This window comes from Enhydra lutris, unplaced genomic scaffold (genome assembly GCF_002288905.1).
Source record: "Enhydra lutris kenyoni isolate GAN:26980312 unplaced genomic scaffold, ASM228890v2 scaffoldscaffold31, whole genome shotgun sequence".
NCBI classification, from domain to species: Eukaryota; Metazoa; Chordata; class Mammalia; order Carnivora; family Mustelidae; genus Enhydra; species Enhydra lutris.
In genome coordinates this window covers 20,606,224-20,623,041 of record NW_019154115.1, presented here as the reverse complement: position 1 = coordinate 20,623,041, position 16,818 = coordinate 20,606,224, and the positions used below count along the sequence as shown (strand labels likewise).

Below are 16,818 nucleotides of genomic sequence, written 5' to 3'. Positions count from 1 at the left end.
AAAATTTTAAATACACATTCTACTTCTAGGAATTTATCTTATAAAAATATTTTATACATTTAGACATGTACACACTGATATATGTTACAAAACATTCTCTACAGTGCTGTTTTTAAAAGCAGGAAACTACCTAAATGTTAATTGGTAGGAGAATATTTAATAAAGCATAGTCCAATTAATCACATGGTAAGTAGATGCTATTAAAAAAAAAAGGAAAGAGGGGCGCCTGGGTGGCTCAGTGGGTTAAGCCGCTGCCTTCGGCTCAGGTCATGATCTCAGGGTCCTGGGATTGAGTCCTGCATCAGGCTCTCTGCTCAGCAGGGAGCCTGCTTCCCTCTCTCTCTCTCTCTCTCTCTCTGCCTGCCTCTCCGTCTACTTGTGATCTCTCTCTCTGTCAAATAAATAAATAAAATCTTTAAAAAAAAAAAAAAAAAAGGAAAGAAAGAAAGAAAGAATGCGGCAAATGTTTGCATATGCAGAGAACTCTCTGGAAAGATAAAGAAGGAACTGAAAGCAACACCTGTGATTGAGATAAAGGTAGGAGAGGAACTTCTTTTCCATTATAAAGTCTTTAGTAACTTTTGGGTTTTGTATCAAGCAAATATATTGTTGATTTGAAAGTTTTAAAACAATCAAAGATATTAAAATAATTCCATATTAGTGGGAAAATATACAAACAAATCAGCAGTACAGAATAAGATCCAAAAAAAAAATTAATTCAAAAAAAGTTTTGGAGAAAATAAGAGCTTTATCCCCCTGTAAATAAAAATAAAATCTAGAGTTGATTAAAACACACACACACACCAGAAATGGAAAATGCAAGGCATTTTTAATTTACTCATCTTGGAGATAGGATGGGTCACCAAAAACATGACAAAATCCAAAGCCACTGCTTAACATAAGAAAAGCAATCAATGTATTAGACTAAAGAACAAAAACCACAGGATCATCTCAATAAATGGAGAAAAAGCATTTAAACAAATTCCAACACACTTTCATGATCTAAAAAAAAATTCAACAAAAAACCATCTGCGAAAAAATCTACAACTAACAGACTCAATGGTGAAAGACTAGACACATTCCCTCTAAAGAGCAAGTATAAGAATGTCCACTCTTCAAATTCAACAGCATTATGAAAAAGATTATACACCATGAGCAAGTGGGGTCTATTTATGGAATGTAAGGATGGTTCAAAATTATGAAAATTACCAAATGTACCACATTAACAGAATGAAAGAAAAAAAAAAACCCACATGATTATTCCAGTTGAGGGAAAGCATCTGACAAAAATTCAATACCCTTCAGGATAAAAACACTCAACAAACTAGGAATATAAGATTATTTCAATAAAATAGGGGCAATATATGAAAAACCTACAGCTAACATCACAGTCAATAACACAGTCTTTTACAGTAAAAGACTGTAAGCTTTTTTCCTAAATCAGGAATTATTTAACATTGTACTAGAAGTCCTAGTCATTATGTACCTCACCCCCCAAAAATAAAAGGCATTCTATCTGAAAGGAAGAAAATCATCTTTACTCGTACATGACATGACTTATATGTAGAAAACCCTAAAGATTCCACAGAAAAATTATTAGAATAAGCAAATTCAGGAAGTTGTAGGATATAAAATCAACACTCAAAAATCAGCTGTGTTTCTAACATTAACAATGACCAATCTGGAAAGGAAATTAAGAAAACAATCCCATTTTCTATAGCATCCAAAACAATGAAACACTTAGGATAAACTTAACCAAAGAGGTGAAAGACATATGGGGAAAATTACGAAGAAGCGCTGAAATTAACACAAATTAATAGAAACACATCCAGTGCTCACAGATCAGAAGACTTAGTATTGTTAAAATGTCCATCCTTCACAGTGATCTACAGATTCAACACAATCTCTATCAAAATCCCAAAGGCCTTTTCTGTAGAAACAAACAAAATCATCTTAAAATTCATATGAAATCTCAAAGGACTCTGAGGAGCCAAAACGATCTTGAAAAAGAACAAAGTCAGAGGCTTCAATGTGTCCTGATGTAAAAACACAGAGCAAAGCTGTAATAACCCAAACTGTGTGTTACTGGCATAAAGACAGACATATTAGACCAATGGAACAGGAATAAGCTAAGAAATAAACCCTCACACATCAGGTCAAATTATCTTCAAAAAAGGTGCTAGGACCACACAATGGGGAAAGAACAGTACCTTTGACAAATGGTATTGGGAAAGCTAAATATCCCATGCAAAATAATGAAGTTGAGCCTTTCCATTACAATATATACAAAAATTAACTAAAAATGGATTAAAGATCTGAAGCTATAAAACTTCTAAAAGAAAACATTGGGGAAACACTTCATGATAATAGATTTGGCAATGATTTTTTTGGATATGACACCAAAAGCATAGGCAGCAGACACTTGGGACTACTTAGAATTTTCTGCTCATCAAAGGAAACAACTAAAATGAAAGGCAACCTATGGAATGGCAGAAATTATCTGGAAATCATATATCTGATCATGGGTTAATACCCAAAATAAATAACGAACTCCCAACAACTCAACAACAAAAAACCCAATTAAAAAATAGGCAAAGGACTTGACCAGATCATTTTCCAAATAAGATATACAAATGGCCACAAGCACATGAATAAATGTTCATTACAAATCAATAGAGAACTGCAAATCAAAACCACAATGAAATACCACTTCACAGCCATTAAGACAGCCACTAAAAAAGAGAGAAAATAAGTGTTAGTGAGGATACAGGGAAATTGGAACCCTTATGCATGGTTAGTGGGAACATAAAATGGTGCAGCCACTATGGAAAACAGTATGGCAGTTACTCAAATAAATGGAATTACCATGATTCAGCATTCTCACTTTTTGGATATATATCCAAAAGAACTGAAAACAGAATCTCAAAGAGATACTTGCACACCCATGTTCATAGCATCATTATTCACAACAGCCAAGAAGTGAAAACAACCTAAATGTTGATCTACAGAGGAATAGTTTAGCATATACTATATTTGCTAAATGTAATAAATGTAATGGAATATTAGACTTCAAAAGGAAGGAAATCCTGTCACATGCCTCAAGGATGAACCTTGAGGGTGCGGTGTTAAGTTATGAAATAAGCCAGTCACAAAAATGAATACTGAAGGATTCCACTTAGATATGTAAACTCGTCTAATTTTTAGAAACAAGAAATACAATAGTGGTTACCAAAGGTCTAAGGGTAGGAGAAAACGGGGAATTGTTTATTGGGTATTGTTTCAGTTTTGTAAGATTAAAAAGTTCTACAAGTCTGTTGCACCACAATATGAATAGAGTTAACGTACTGAACTGTACACTTAAGAATGGTTAAGAGGGGAAATATTTTATCTTTTTTTTTTTCCGAGAGAGAGAGCAGGAGCAGGAGGGGAGAGGCAAAGGGAAAGGAGAGAGAGAGAGACCCAAGCAGGCTCCAGACTCAGCTCAATGCAGAGAGATCATGACCTGAGCTGAAACCAAGAACCGGATGCTCAACAGACTGAGCTGTCTAGGCACCCCAATTTTACCATAATTTTTAAAATTCAAAAAGGAAATTAGAGGGGCGCTTGGGTGGCTCTGTTAGGCATCAGAATCTTGGGATTCGGCTCTGCTTATGATCTTGGGGTCGTGGGATTGAGCCCATGTCCAGCTCTGCACTTGGCAGGCAGTCTGCTGGAGATTCTCTCTCCCTCTCACTCTTCCCCTCCCCCTGCTGGCACACTCTCCCACAAATAAATAAATCTATTTTTTAAAAAAAGGAAATTAGACACACCTCATTAAAAATTATATATCCTCCAAAAGAATGAAGTACTACTGATGCATGCTATAACACTGATGAACCCTGAAAAACATGGAGCTAAATAAAGGAAGCCACTCACAAACATGTATGATTCCATTTATATGAAACAGGAAGAATAGGCAAATCCACAGAAACAGAAATATGATTAGTGGTTTTCAAGGGCTGGGAAGAGAGAGAAATGACTGCTAATCAGTATGGTGTTTCTTTTCAGAGTGACGAAAATTTTTTAAATTAAATTGTGGTGATAGATCCATAACTTCATGAATATACTAAAAAACCACTGAATTGCTCTATACTTTAACAAGGTGAAATGTAAAGTATGAATTATATCTCAATGTTGCTGTTATTTTAAAAATCCAAATACCATAAAAGTAATAACTAATAGATTAGACAACTTAATTGTTTCCAACTTTTGTGTAATGAAAGATTTTATAAATTACACACTAAGGTAAGTAACAGGCTGAGATAAAATATTTGTAACATATAATAAAGAACTGACTAGTATACAGTACTCACAATAAACAAACCAATAAAAAAGGCTAGGAAAATGAGCAAGAGAATGAACAAGCAATAGGAACTACAATTGGTTAATGATCATAAAAACATTCAACTTCAGCAGTAAGCAAAGGTATATTAATTAAAACAAAATATTATTTTCATTTTATCAGTTTGTAAGATTTCAGTTTATAAAAGATCAGTTTATAAAACCCTGATGTGGGACTCGATCCCAGAACCCTGAGATCATGTCCTGAGTCAAGGGCAGATGGTTAACCAACTGAGCCACCCTGGTGCCCATGAATGAATAAATTTTTAAAAACCAAGAATAAGTTATTTTTAAAGTTACGTTGCTTAAAAAGTCACAAATTTCTTGGCAGGAAGGGATGGAGAAGATTCTACTTCCAAGACCATGAGTATTCACATAAAAATGAAAATGTACTTTTTAAAAATCTTTGTTCTTTTGGAATGTTTTACAGTGGCTTGATCCATATGAAAAGGACAAAAATCAGCAAAAAAAAGGGGGGGAGGGATAACGAACTGAGGAAAATTACCAAAAGAAATGAGGAGTGTTCTATGACTCCTTTTTATTTCTCTTCTATTCAAGTAATTTTAGAAGAACTTTAAAAAATTCACTTTCTCTATTGCAAAATATTAAAAATCATCAGAAAGATTTTGAGATTAACTACAAATACATCACATTTTAAGAGAATGAATGTTAGCAAAAAAATAAAATCTAGACAGCACCAAAAAAAAAAGTTGAGTTTTCTTTAAAATATTTGAGTATTGAGTTATGAACGGGCTATAATTTTAACATACTTTTTTTTTTTTTTAAATCTAGGGGCTAACATCAAGAGGTAATAAATTGGAATTCCCCATATGTGCTGTAAATTTCACACCGGTCCAAACTGATCTGATGAAATAAAAATCCATTTCTCTTACAGTGTGTACTGGTAAAGATTATCATGTAAAATTAAAATCTCAAACCCCCTTTCAATGTATGTAAGTGGAATACAAAAACACCTTCTGTAGTACTCCAAAAGTAAATTTCAAAAGAGTGATCCCATTTGTAGATCCAATGAAATTTTTTTAAAAAGATTTTATTTGTCAGAGAGAGAGCAAGAGAGCACACAAGCAGGGGGAGCGGCAGGCAGAGGGAGAAGCAGGCTCCCCACTGAGCAGAAGGCAGACGCTTAACCAACTGAGCCACCCAGGGGTCCCCCTATGAATTCTACTAAAGAAAAAATTCAAGGAGGTTTTTTTTGTTTTGTTTTGTTTTTCCAAAATAAAACTGAGAGCAAAAGATGTTATAAAACTGATACCATGGGCACCTGGGTGGCTCAGTGGGTTAAAGCCTCTGCCTTTGGCTCAGGTCATGGTCACAGGGTCCTGGGATCGAGCCCCGCATCCGGCTCTCTGCTCAGCGGGGAGCCTGCTTCCTCCTCTCTCTCTGCCTGCCTCTCTGCCTACTTGTGATCTCTGTCTGTCAAATAAATAAATTAAAAAAAAAAAAAACTGATACCGTAATTTAAAAACAATTTTAAAAATCTTTTTATTTTTATTTTTTTATTTTTATTTTTTTTTTTTTATTTATTTGACAGAGAGAGATCACAAGTAGACAGAGAGGCAGGCAGAGAGAGAGAGAGAGAGAGGGAAGCAGGCTCCTTGCTGAGCAGAGAGCCCGATGCGGGACTCGATCCCAGGACCCTGAGATCATGACCTGAGCCGAAGGCAGCGGCTTAACCCACTGAGCCACCCAGGCGCCCCAAAAATCTTTTTATTTTTAATGCCTTATATTACAGGAAGAACACTGGCTTTGGAAGCAAACTTGTATTCAAACCCTGCCCATCTCTTAAGTTTTGTTTACCTTGTGCAGACCTCAGCTACCTCTTATGCAGTATTTAGACTATTGGGCTAAACTTCCAAAGTTGTTTGGAAGCTTAAATGAGGTAACAAATACAAAGCTCCTAGCTTAATGCTTATCCAGGTAGGTGCCCAATAATTTTTATTTATGTATCCCATTTCTCTCGTTAATTCATATATTAAAGACTTCATGATAATCATTTTTTAAAAGATTTATTTATTTATTTTAGAGAGAGGGGGAAAGAGAATCCTCAAGTAGACTCCCTGCTGAACCTGACATGGGGCATCTCCCAGGACCCTGAGATCATGACCTGAGCCAAAAATCAAGAGTCAGCCACTTGGGGCGCCTGGGTGGCTCAGTGGGTTAAAGCCTCTGACTTCGGCTCAGGTCATGATCTTGGCATCCTGGGATCGAGTCCCGCATCGGGCTCTCTGCTCAGTGGGGAGCCTGCTTTCCTTCCTCTCTCTCTGCCTGCCTCTCTGCCTGCTTGTGATCTCTGTCTGTCAAATAAATAAATAAAAATCTTTAAAAAAAAAAAAAAAAAAAAAAAGAGTCAGCCACTTAAGTGACTGAGCCATCCAGGCACTCTGGGTAATCATTTTTAACTCAGTCTTAAAATATTCAACATAGTAGACAGATGACAGGTTAATTATTTTCTATTATTGGACATTTGGGTTATTCCTAATTTTTATATTAGTAATAACGTTACAGTGAATATTCTTAGGCTTTGGGTTCCCAAAGGTGGAATTAACAGATAGATCAAAAAGTATTTAAGATTTTATTTATTTGAGAGACAGAGACAGAGATAGAGACAGAGAACACTAGCAAGCACAAGCTGGGAGGAGAGGGAGAAAAAGGCTGCCCACTGAGCAGGGAGCCTGATGTAAGGTTCGATCTCCGGAAAAGGTAAACACTTAACTGACTGAGCCATTCAGGCGCTCCTCAAAAATTATTTTTAAGCTCTTGCTGCATATTGCCAAACTGTACTCTCAAAGAGCTGTATTGTAATTTATATTATTACCAGCAGATTACATGTATTTTAACAAATCTTATCAATACGGGATAGAAATATACTTTTAAATCTAGTACTTCAGACAAGATTTAAAACCTCACTGTTGACTTTTGAATTTTCTTTAAGAACTAGTAAAAGTATCTTTTCATGTTACCTACTTGTGGTTCCCCTTCACTAACTTACCTATTCATATATTTTGCCCTATAGAGTCTTAGCAGCCTCCCCCATACTGATTTGTGAGAGTTCTTTCCTTTAGTCTTATATTTGATTAAAGTATTTTCCATTTGGTATTTACTTTTATACTAGGGCTTTTTTTAAAAAAAAAACCATGATGCATATATAGAGGTTTAACATTTTTATGTAATCAACTCAACCCATCACTTTCTTTGTGATTTCCTAAAATTGTATGTAAACATAAGTTGCTAACTTAACATTCAAAATTTATGTGGGATAGGGACGCCTAGGTGGTTCAGTTGGGTAAGCAGCCAGCCGACTCTCGGTTTCAGTTCAGGTTGTGATCTTGCAGTCATGAGACTGAGCCCCAAGTTGGGCTCTGTTCCCAGCGTGGAGTCTGCTTCAGATTCTCATTCCCCCTCCCTCTCCCTCGCTCTCTCTCAAATAAATAAAATCTTTAAAAAAAATAAAGTTTACGTGGGGAGGTGGTGAAAAGAAGCATAAAATGTTATGAGTATATTATACACAAGTGATTTTCCTTTCTGATCCATCTTATGTATTAAAATCATTAATTCTACAATTGAAATTTAAAAGCAGAAATAAAATATTCAAAAACATGGCTCTAAAATAAACAGTGAAGCAAAATTCTAGGAACTGCAAAGGACATGTAGAAATAATTTAGCCTTTTTATTTTTACCTACCTTAAAGCGATTTAATTCTAACATGACATTCAACATCCAGCTTCTTCTGAACCACAAAATTCCCATATTTGGCACATCTAAAGCTTATTTACATTTTTGTTTAAACAAATTTAGCAGCAGTAGTGCCAATGAATTAGAACTAATCTCTGCTCAAAACTGAGTTCATCTGCAAGTACTATCAGCAATAAAGCAGTATGGCTCAATAAAGGCAATGGCTTAAAATTAGCATCCAATCGCCCAGATATCGATCAACAAATTTCTTTAAAAAAAAAAAAAAAAAAAAGGAAAAAGGGGGCCCCTAGAGGGTGGTTCAGAATCTGCCTTTGGCTCAGGTCATGATCTCTAGGTCTTAGGATCAAGCCCCAAATTGGGCTTCCAGCTCAGTGGGGAGTCTGCTTCTCCCCCTTTCTCTGCCTCGCCCCCCCCACTTGTGCTCTCTCTCTCTCTCTCAAATGAATAAATAGAATCTTAAAAATATATGTAAATATATAAATTATATAATATATAATATATTTAATATAAATACATATAAATCATAATATTTATATCAATATATATTTTTTAAAAAGAAAAAAATGGATTGTCAAAATTGAGTTCTTCCTTTGATGAACCATCGTACCTGCCCCATGATTACCACACCCAAGTCCTCCAGCTAGCTGGTTTGCAACTCATATGAATTGGATTTGTTCTGGGGAGACTGGGCCAAAGAAGTGTAGAACCCGCTGGCAAAGTCTGAAACACTGCATTCCAAACACCATATATACTATATGTTTGATCTTTAAATTCCATCCTAGTAAAATCTTTTATGTTGGATTCCTTTGTTAAACCGTACTTACTTGCTTCTGAATCTAAATGGCTGGCTCATTAATGTCATAATTTAAGATTTTTAATTTCAAATTTACAATTACAAAGAGGGGTTCTTTACTGATTCTGATTGTCAAGATTCCTTTCCAACTCATACGTCTTTCATTCTTAGTTCCCAAGAACCAGTAACACTTATTAACAAAGACACCCATTTATTAAAAACACAGATGCCTTCGTGCTTCTGGACCACTACAGAAACATTATAATCAAAATATTAAATAGAAAGACCGAATATATCTACAAAGGAATACAGATTTAGAAGGTAAATCTTAGATTTTGTTTTGAAAGTCAGAAGCCAGGGCTGCCAAATTAGGAAGAAAAGTTTCTAGGGAAAAAACCCACCTACAGAAAAAATTAGTGCTCAGATTTTCCAAAATTCAAGTATAGAAGAGCACAGCTTGTACTGAATTGTTAGAAGGCAGATTTTCTAAAAGCACAGAAGAATGAATCACAAAACCTTTGAATGCCCTTTCCAATACTTATCAGAGCCTGCGTCCTTGAATTTGCATCACCTGATCTTCAGGCAGTGGCTATCAGGCATGTGGAGGAAGGCAAACTCAATTATAAAAAAATGAGAGGAGAAGGAAACTGTGAAATCTAATCCAATGCCAGAGGAGCCCTTGGCAGAAAACACTGGTAATCAACGTTATTAAGATATAGCAGAAACCTTACCCGTGCTACACAAAACAAGATGGATCATTTTAACTATTTGGAAGTGCTAAAGCATCTGCTGCCTTTCTTCCTAAGGCAAAACCCAAATTTATACACACACACATACACACACTACACACACACGCACATCTATATATATGAATTTAATATACATGAATTATATATTTCAAACCTTTTCTGTAAATTATTCATACATCTTCCCAAGCCTAAAATACTTGTAATTTTCTATATAGAAGTGTTCTGTTTTAAAAAGGAAAGCAATCAACCTAGCTTTCTAAAATACCGACACTATAAACTCAACACACCTAGAATGCTGGAGTCTTCTTAGGAAGTATCTACATCAAGTAAGAACTAGCTGTAACAAAGCTCAGGAAGATGCAAATGCAATTAACCCAGATGACAGATATTCATGATTTTTAATGGGAAAGATTGTTTAACAAACATTAAACTTAAACAGAAGCCACCTTCCAGGATTTAAAAAAGAGAAAGATAGGGGGTGCCTGGCTGGCTCAGTTGGTAGAGTATGCGACTCTTGATCTCGGAGTTGTACATTCCAGCCCCATACAGGATGTAGAGAGATTCCTTAAAAATAAAATCTTAAAAAAGAAAAAAAAAGATAAAACATAAACAAGCGACTTGTTTTATCACAAATTGAAGAAATGATATCCATGTGATCAATTAAAATGTCTTAGTATTTCAGATACTTCAGTCTGTAGCATCCAAATGCTTTCCAAAAAATATTTCATTTTAAGAATTGAGGTGGACATAAATAAATAAAGTCTTAAAAAAGAGGGGGGGAGGCGCCTGGGTGGCTCAGTGGTTAAGCCTCTGCCTTCAGCTCAGGTCATGATCCCAGGGTCCTAGGATCAAGACACGCATTGGGCTCTCTGCTCAGCGGCTCTCTGCTCTGTCTCTGCCTGCCTCTCTGCCTACTTGCGATCTCTTTCTCTGTCAAATAAATAAATAAAATCTTAAAAAAAAAAAAAAAAGAACTGAGGTGGACCGAGAGGAGACCATCTTCACAATTTCTAATATTTTATGACAATTTTTAGTTAAAAATCAAATTTAAGAAAAAATGCCTGTGAATTTACTTCATTTTATCCTTTCCTTTACAATCACTGTCCTCAAAGAGAAAAGAATTAAACGATAATGAATTCTAAAGAAAGACTACAAACATAAAACTATACGATTAAAAACATCATTTACTTATTAGTTCCTTACTTCTCCTAAACGTCTTCCCATCTACCCCTCCCAAAGAAGTGACAGGGAGATAAAAGAAGTTTATTTTTCTTTTTTTCTTTTTCTTTTTCTTTTTTTTTTTAGAGAGAAGGCATCTGCGAGCAAGGAGATAAACAATCTTAAGCAGGCTCCACGCCCAGCACAAAGCCCAATGTGGGGCTTGATCTCACAACCCTGAGATCATGACCCAACCCTAAATCAAGAGTTGGACACTTAACCAACCGAGCAACCCAGATACCCCAGAAGATGCTTTCTTTAAAAACAAACAACAAAAACACCTCAACCATAAAAATTATAATCTATTTTATTCCTCCAAAGAAGAAACCAGTTAAATTATTCTCAAACAAAAGAACAAATAAACTCCTAATTTCCTTATCTTTAGAGAGTTAACCCTCTTAACTGACCTGCTCTTAAATGAACTGATGTTCTCCATGGCCTCCATACATCCTGACTGGTGCTCTAGCAAGGTGACTGTTTGTACCAACAGAACACTCTCCAGTGCAAAAGCACTGGAGAGCCAGGGGTGTTTATTCTCAAATAAACTCTGTGTATGCTAGTTGCACCTGCAATTATGAAACTTAAATACTACAAAACTGATGAAATATAAGTGCAAAAAGAAAGAGCTGCTGTTTTCATGAAAACTAAGTTGAATGCTCTGCAAAGACCCAACAAAAGCTGCTTTTAAAAAATGCATTGAAATTGAGTGGAATAACTATAAAAGACTTTTTTCCCCAGTTGTAAGAGATTCTACACTCAAACTGCTACACAAGTCTTTAAATTCTCTCTGCTTTAAAAAAAAAAAAAAAAAAAACTAAAACTGGAAAATCTGCAGTCTCAAAGAAAGGCTTTGACCTACACCAAAAGACTGGCAAGTAAATGTACATTAATATGTTTTACATTAAAATAAAATGTTTAAGTTATTCTGTATCATTTTTATCAGTTGGTTCCAATTTGGATAAGAGGAAATGTTGTATCCTTCAGTGATCAATTAGAACACTGAATGAGAACATCAGAAATAATGCTCAACAATTATTATTCCTCATACCAATTTATCGGAAATCCAAAGACACATGATATGAACTTACTCAGATGTATAACCTAAGACCTTTAAAAACCAGAGAAGGGGGGTACCTGGCTGACTCACTCAACAGAGCACGTGACTCTTGATCTCAGGGTGGTGAGTTTGAGCCCCATGTTGGGTGTAGAGATTACTTAGAAACAAAATCTTCTAAATAAAAATGAATGAATGAATGAATGAAAAATAAAAACCTGAAGACAACCCTTTAGAAGGTATAATTTGGCTTGAATTTGATATAAATCAAATCTTAGAGATGACTCAACAAACTTCTACACAAGTACTCTAAATGAAGGCAAAGCTGTTTTCTGTTAGCCTTTGAAATACTTTAAATTATTAAAAATATTTAAAGGCACCATTTTTTAAAAAAATGAACTTGCTCTTTGAAAAATTTACCTGAGTCAAGGAAAACAGAAATAACGAAATCACTAACAAACATAAAACTGAGTATTAATGGATGTTTACCCATCTGAATCAAACCAAATATTCTTCCAATCACTGTGAAAATATTTTGTTTTTGCTATTATGTTCTAACACAGGCCAATGTAAACAATATAAACAGTAATACTCTAAAAAAAATCCAAAACAATAATACTCTAAACAATTCTATTATTCTAAATAAAATAATATTAAAGAACTGAAGGAAAATATCTTGCCTCTGAATGAACGTAAGATATTTTAATCCAAAATAACTTGTCCTTTTGACTTTTGTAATTGTAAATTCGATAGCTGAGAAACACCAAGAGTGACAGAGTGTACAAATAAGATACTTCAAAGTACACTTCTAACACATGGTGCTCAATATACTATGAAGATTATTATTTACTGTGCCCCATTCTTTATTGATATGGGTCAATAATATATGCGGCTAAGAATCTCCTGGGTTAACTCAGTATTTGAGATTCTCCTTTTCATTAAAACAAAATCATAAATAAACACAAACACATACACACACAAAACAATGACTGACTAGAACACAACAGAAATATTTTTAAATTACTTTCTAAAGTTAAGTAGTGTCTATGGAGTCTATATTAAACATGCAATATATATCTTTGTAATTGGGGGAAAATGGAGAATATATCAAATATCCAAGTCATTTATTGACCATAGATATAAAAATGGGGGTGGAAACAATAAAAGGAAGGACAACTCTTTCCTCTCTACTCTATCTCCCATCCCTACCATAAGCCACTATTTATGATGGATAATGTGGTATGCCTTGGTTGTTATCTGAATGATAAAATGATTAAAAGTCACTGAATCAGAGTGAAATAAAAGACTCTATCTACTGTATTTAAATAAACTGGAGAGCTAATAAATGTTTACTGAGCAACTACCATATAACAAATTCACAGATAGCTATTATGGGAATATACAGATAAATACAGCAGAACCTTTCCACTTTGAGGAACTAACAACAAAATGTTATAAGAACACGCAAGAAAGTGAACTCAATTCTGGGTGGGGGAAGGAACAGATAGATATAGGGGAAATCTTAGACTCATGGAAAAGGTTTTAAAAAGTATTTAAAATAAGTCTAAAAAGAACAAACAGGATTTTAATTATAGGCAAAAATAATCAACCACCTTCATCTCACCATCCTTCTAGTTAACTATGGAAAATGAAAAGAACTCTCTTTAATATGTGGTTCTAAAATGAAGGACCTTAAAATTACTCACTGTTCAAGAAATAACAAAATGAGTTTAAGAATGGGTAACAATTACCTAATAAAACTGGGGATACCAAGACTATTGTGATTTTGGTTAGAAACATGAACCATACAGCAGAAAACCATTCAGTTACTTAAGAACATCTTAAAATCCATTTAAATCTAATGGTTAAGGCCAAAGGGGGGAAGGGATGAAAAATTAAATTTACTTGTCACATTCTGGACGCAAGTGATAATGGTTATGAACTAGTTGGCTATAGGTCACAACTAACTCTTATGAGGTTATAATGATTTTAAACATATATATATAATATATATATATGTTTAGGTTATATGTTTAGGTTATATAAATGTTTAGGTTATATATATGTTTAGGTTATAATGATTTTAAATATATATATATATATATATATATATATATGTGTTTAGAGACAAAGAGAATGCCAGAAGCCATTTAATTTTTCAGGAAATACCATTTTCCTACATTTAAAACAAATGATCTACTGGCAAAAGTAATCCTTTAGAAAACTGAATTCCATGATAAAGTAGTCACTTCATTATTTAATGAAGGAGAAATAGTCTTTTAGTAACATTAAAGCATCTTATAGATTCTTTTCTTTTATTTTGTTCTTTGCCAAACAGGGCTTTAAAAGATGTTTATCCCAAACTCTGCAAATTACTCAAAATCTTCTTTCAATAAATCTTTTTCAGATTTACTGAACATTCCCGCCCCTATATATTTACTGAATCAATAAACATCCACAAATTACTTTCTGGTAAGACTGTTTTATGCATAACCAAAATGATGACTTTTAATTCTATAACAAAAATGAGAAATTAGAAATCTATTTATAAAGCACCAAGCAATTCTATAACACCTGTTCATTATGTGTACACCACAAACAATAGATTTATTCAATAAAAACTAGTATTCAAATCAAAAAAATGTACAATTTTTATTATGTGTGGTAACTGTTCTATAGTCACCACAAACAATGAGTTAGTGAATACTGAACCACTGCTCCTAGGGAATACACAGGGCTAGGTTCCTGCAAGCCCTGATCACATTTTTATCAACTAATCACTATGTAATCTTGTTTTAGATGTGTTTCTGTTCAAGGACACCTTACTTAATATAGAATTCACTTATTACTTATTAATAATTTTATTTATTTAATAATACAATTCATTAACATTGACCCCAGAGCCAACAGCACTAATTCATGCCTGAACAAAACTGAACACATACGTTACTTTTTTCTCCATTAGGCACATCAGAGCCTTTTCGCATTCAGAACACTAGACAGAGCTTCAGCACTATGGTTAGGGGCTATTTAAAACTGAAATCACCAACAAAAAGCACAAAAATGCAAAAAACAAGGCATTAAATAGAGAACAAAAGAGGACATGTCCTTACAGTATGAGAGCTGAAAACAAGAAAGCAAGAGTCACCTTGTGGGCAAGTTCAAGTCAGAAGACTCAGATTTTTCACCATTCCACGCATGTCCATAAATAATCATGAAACTTTTGTAATGATCTTATAATTACAAATAAATTTGAGATAGCAGACATTCACAAACACAAAATATGCAAATAACAAGAACTGACAGTACAAAGAAAGCCTAATTAAATAAATCTCATGGGAAATATTTTAGTACTTCAACCCAATTTTATAAATACAAGAGTTTACTTAATGGTCATCAAAGATGGGAAAAAAACTTTATAGCATTGTTTTTGAATTATCACACAAAAACACCAGACTGAAGTAAGTTATAAGTTTCCAGATAAAGAATAAAGATGGGAAAATGACTTTAAATTTACTGCCTAGCAATGCAAATGCCTCAGTGGCTCAGACACTTAAGCGTCTGCCTTCAGCTGAGGTCATGACCCCAGAGTCCTGGGATCAAGCCCCGCATCCGGCTCCCTGCTCAGCAAGGGTCTGGTTTTCCCTTTCCCTCTATGTTCTTTCTCTTTCTCAAGTAAATAAAATCTTAAAAAAAAAAATAAAGCAATAAAATATAAAATGTAAATTATGATAGGAAAGTTAAGCTAAAAAGGCATGAAAAGACCATCAGTGTAGACGATTAGAAATTAACACTTAAATATATTCAAGGAAAGTACCTCGGTGAAATAAAAATTGACTTAAAATTCTGTAAATTCTAATTTTTTTAAACTATTATCCAGTATAACTATAATCTGTGTCCAGTTTGCATTTCTACTCTTTATAACAAAATTTAGATACATATTTAAACATCATCTATTCACAGTTGTACCTGAGATTTATATTACAGAAAATGAAAACAGCAAGATACATTAATTAAAACAAGAAGAGAATTTGAGAACAGGGAATGAAATAAAAAAAAAGCCACCAACATCTTTTTTCCTTTTATATTTCAGATGATGTTCACTAGAGCACAGTTTTTGGCAGCAAAAAATAAGAAAAATTTGTCTTTTAATAGAGGACTGATTTAAATCATGGAATAGTATATAGTTTAATATGAAACGAGCTAGAAAATATGTGTGTGTGTGTATACACACACATATATGTATATACATCTCATATACTGTGTGTATGTGTGTATACATGGCCTTCAGTGAAAAAGGTGAAACAAGACAGACAAGGAGAGATGTCTATATTAGGGGGAAAAAAGGCAAGTCACAGAATACGGTATAAAATAAGATTCCTTCTTGAATAGCAAGAAATGTTAACTTGTTTATATATGCACACACATTAAATTACTAATGAGAAAGGGACTTCAACACTTTCATTTTTTATAATGAGCATATGTAAGTTTTATAAGCATAGGTTCTTGACAAGTGTTAAGTTACCTTGTTATATACCTTGTTACAGCTATTTTAAAAATAATATAATGTGATATAAAATTCATGTTGTTTGAAAATGATTCCTATAAACTTAACTTATTCAGGTAAATCCTGTTAAATTAAAAACAAACATTTCCAAAAAAAACAAAAAAAAACAACAAACATTTCCGAATTCAAAGAATTTCAGTATGTTCTCAAAATTTAACACTAACCAATCCCCCAAGCTGAAATGTTTACTGATTTATAACAAGGGATAGAAAACTTTTTCTGTAAAGGTCAGACAGTAAATATTTTAGGCTTTGCAGACAAACATGGTCTCTACTACATATTATTCTTTTTGTTCTTGTCTTAGGGTTTTTTTGCAACCCTTTGGGAATATAAACAGACAGAG

General features: G+C 33.9%; 1 protein-coding gene across 3 annotated transcripts in view; it reads right to left on the bottom strand.

Annotated features, from left to right (window-relative positions):
* Window positions 1–16,818, bottom strand: part of LOC111153180 (protein inhibitor of activated STAT 1) — a 118,923-nt gene that overhangs the window by 68,378 nt on the left and 33,727 nt on the right. The gene's annotated exons all lie outside the window — the stretch shown is intronic.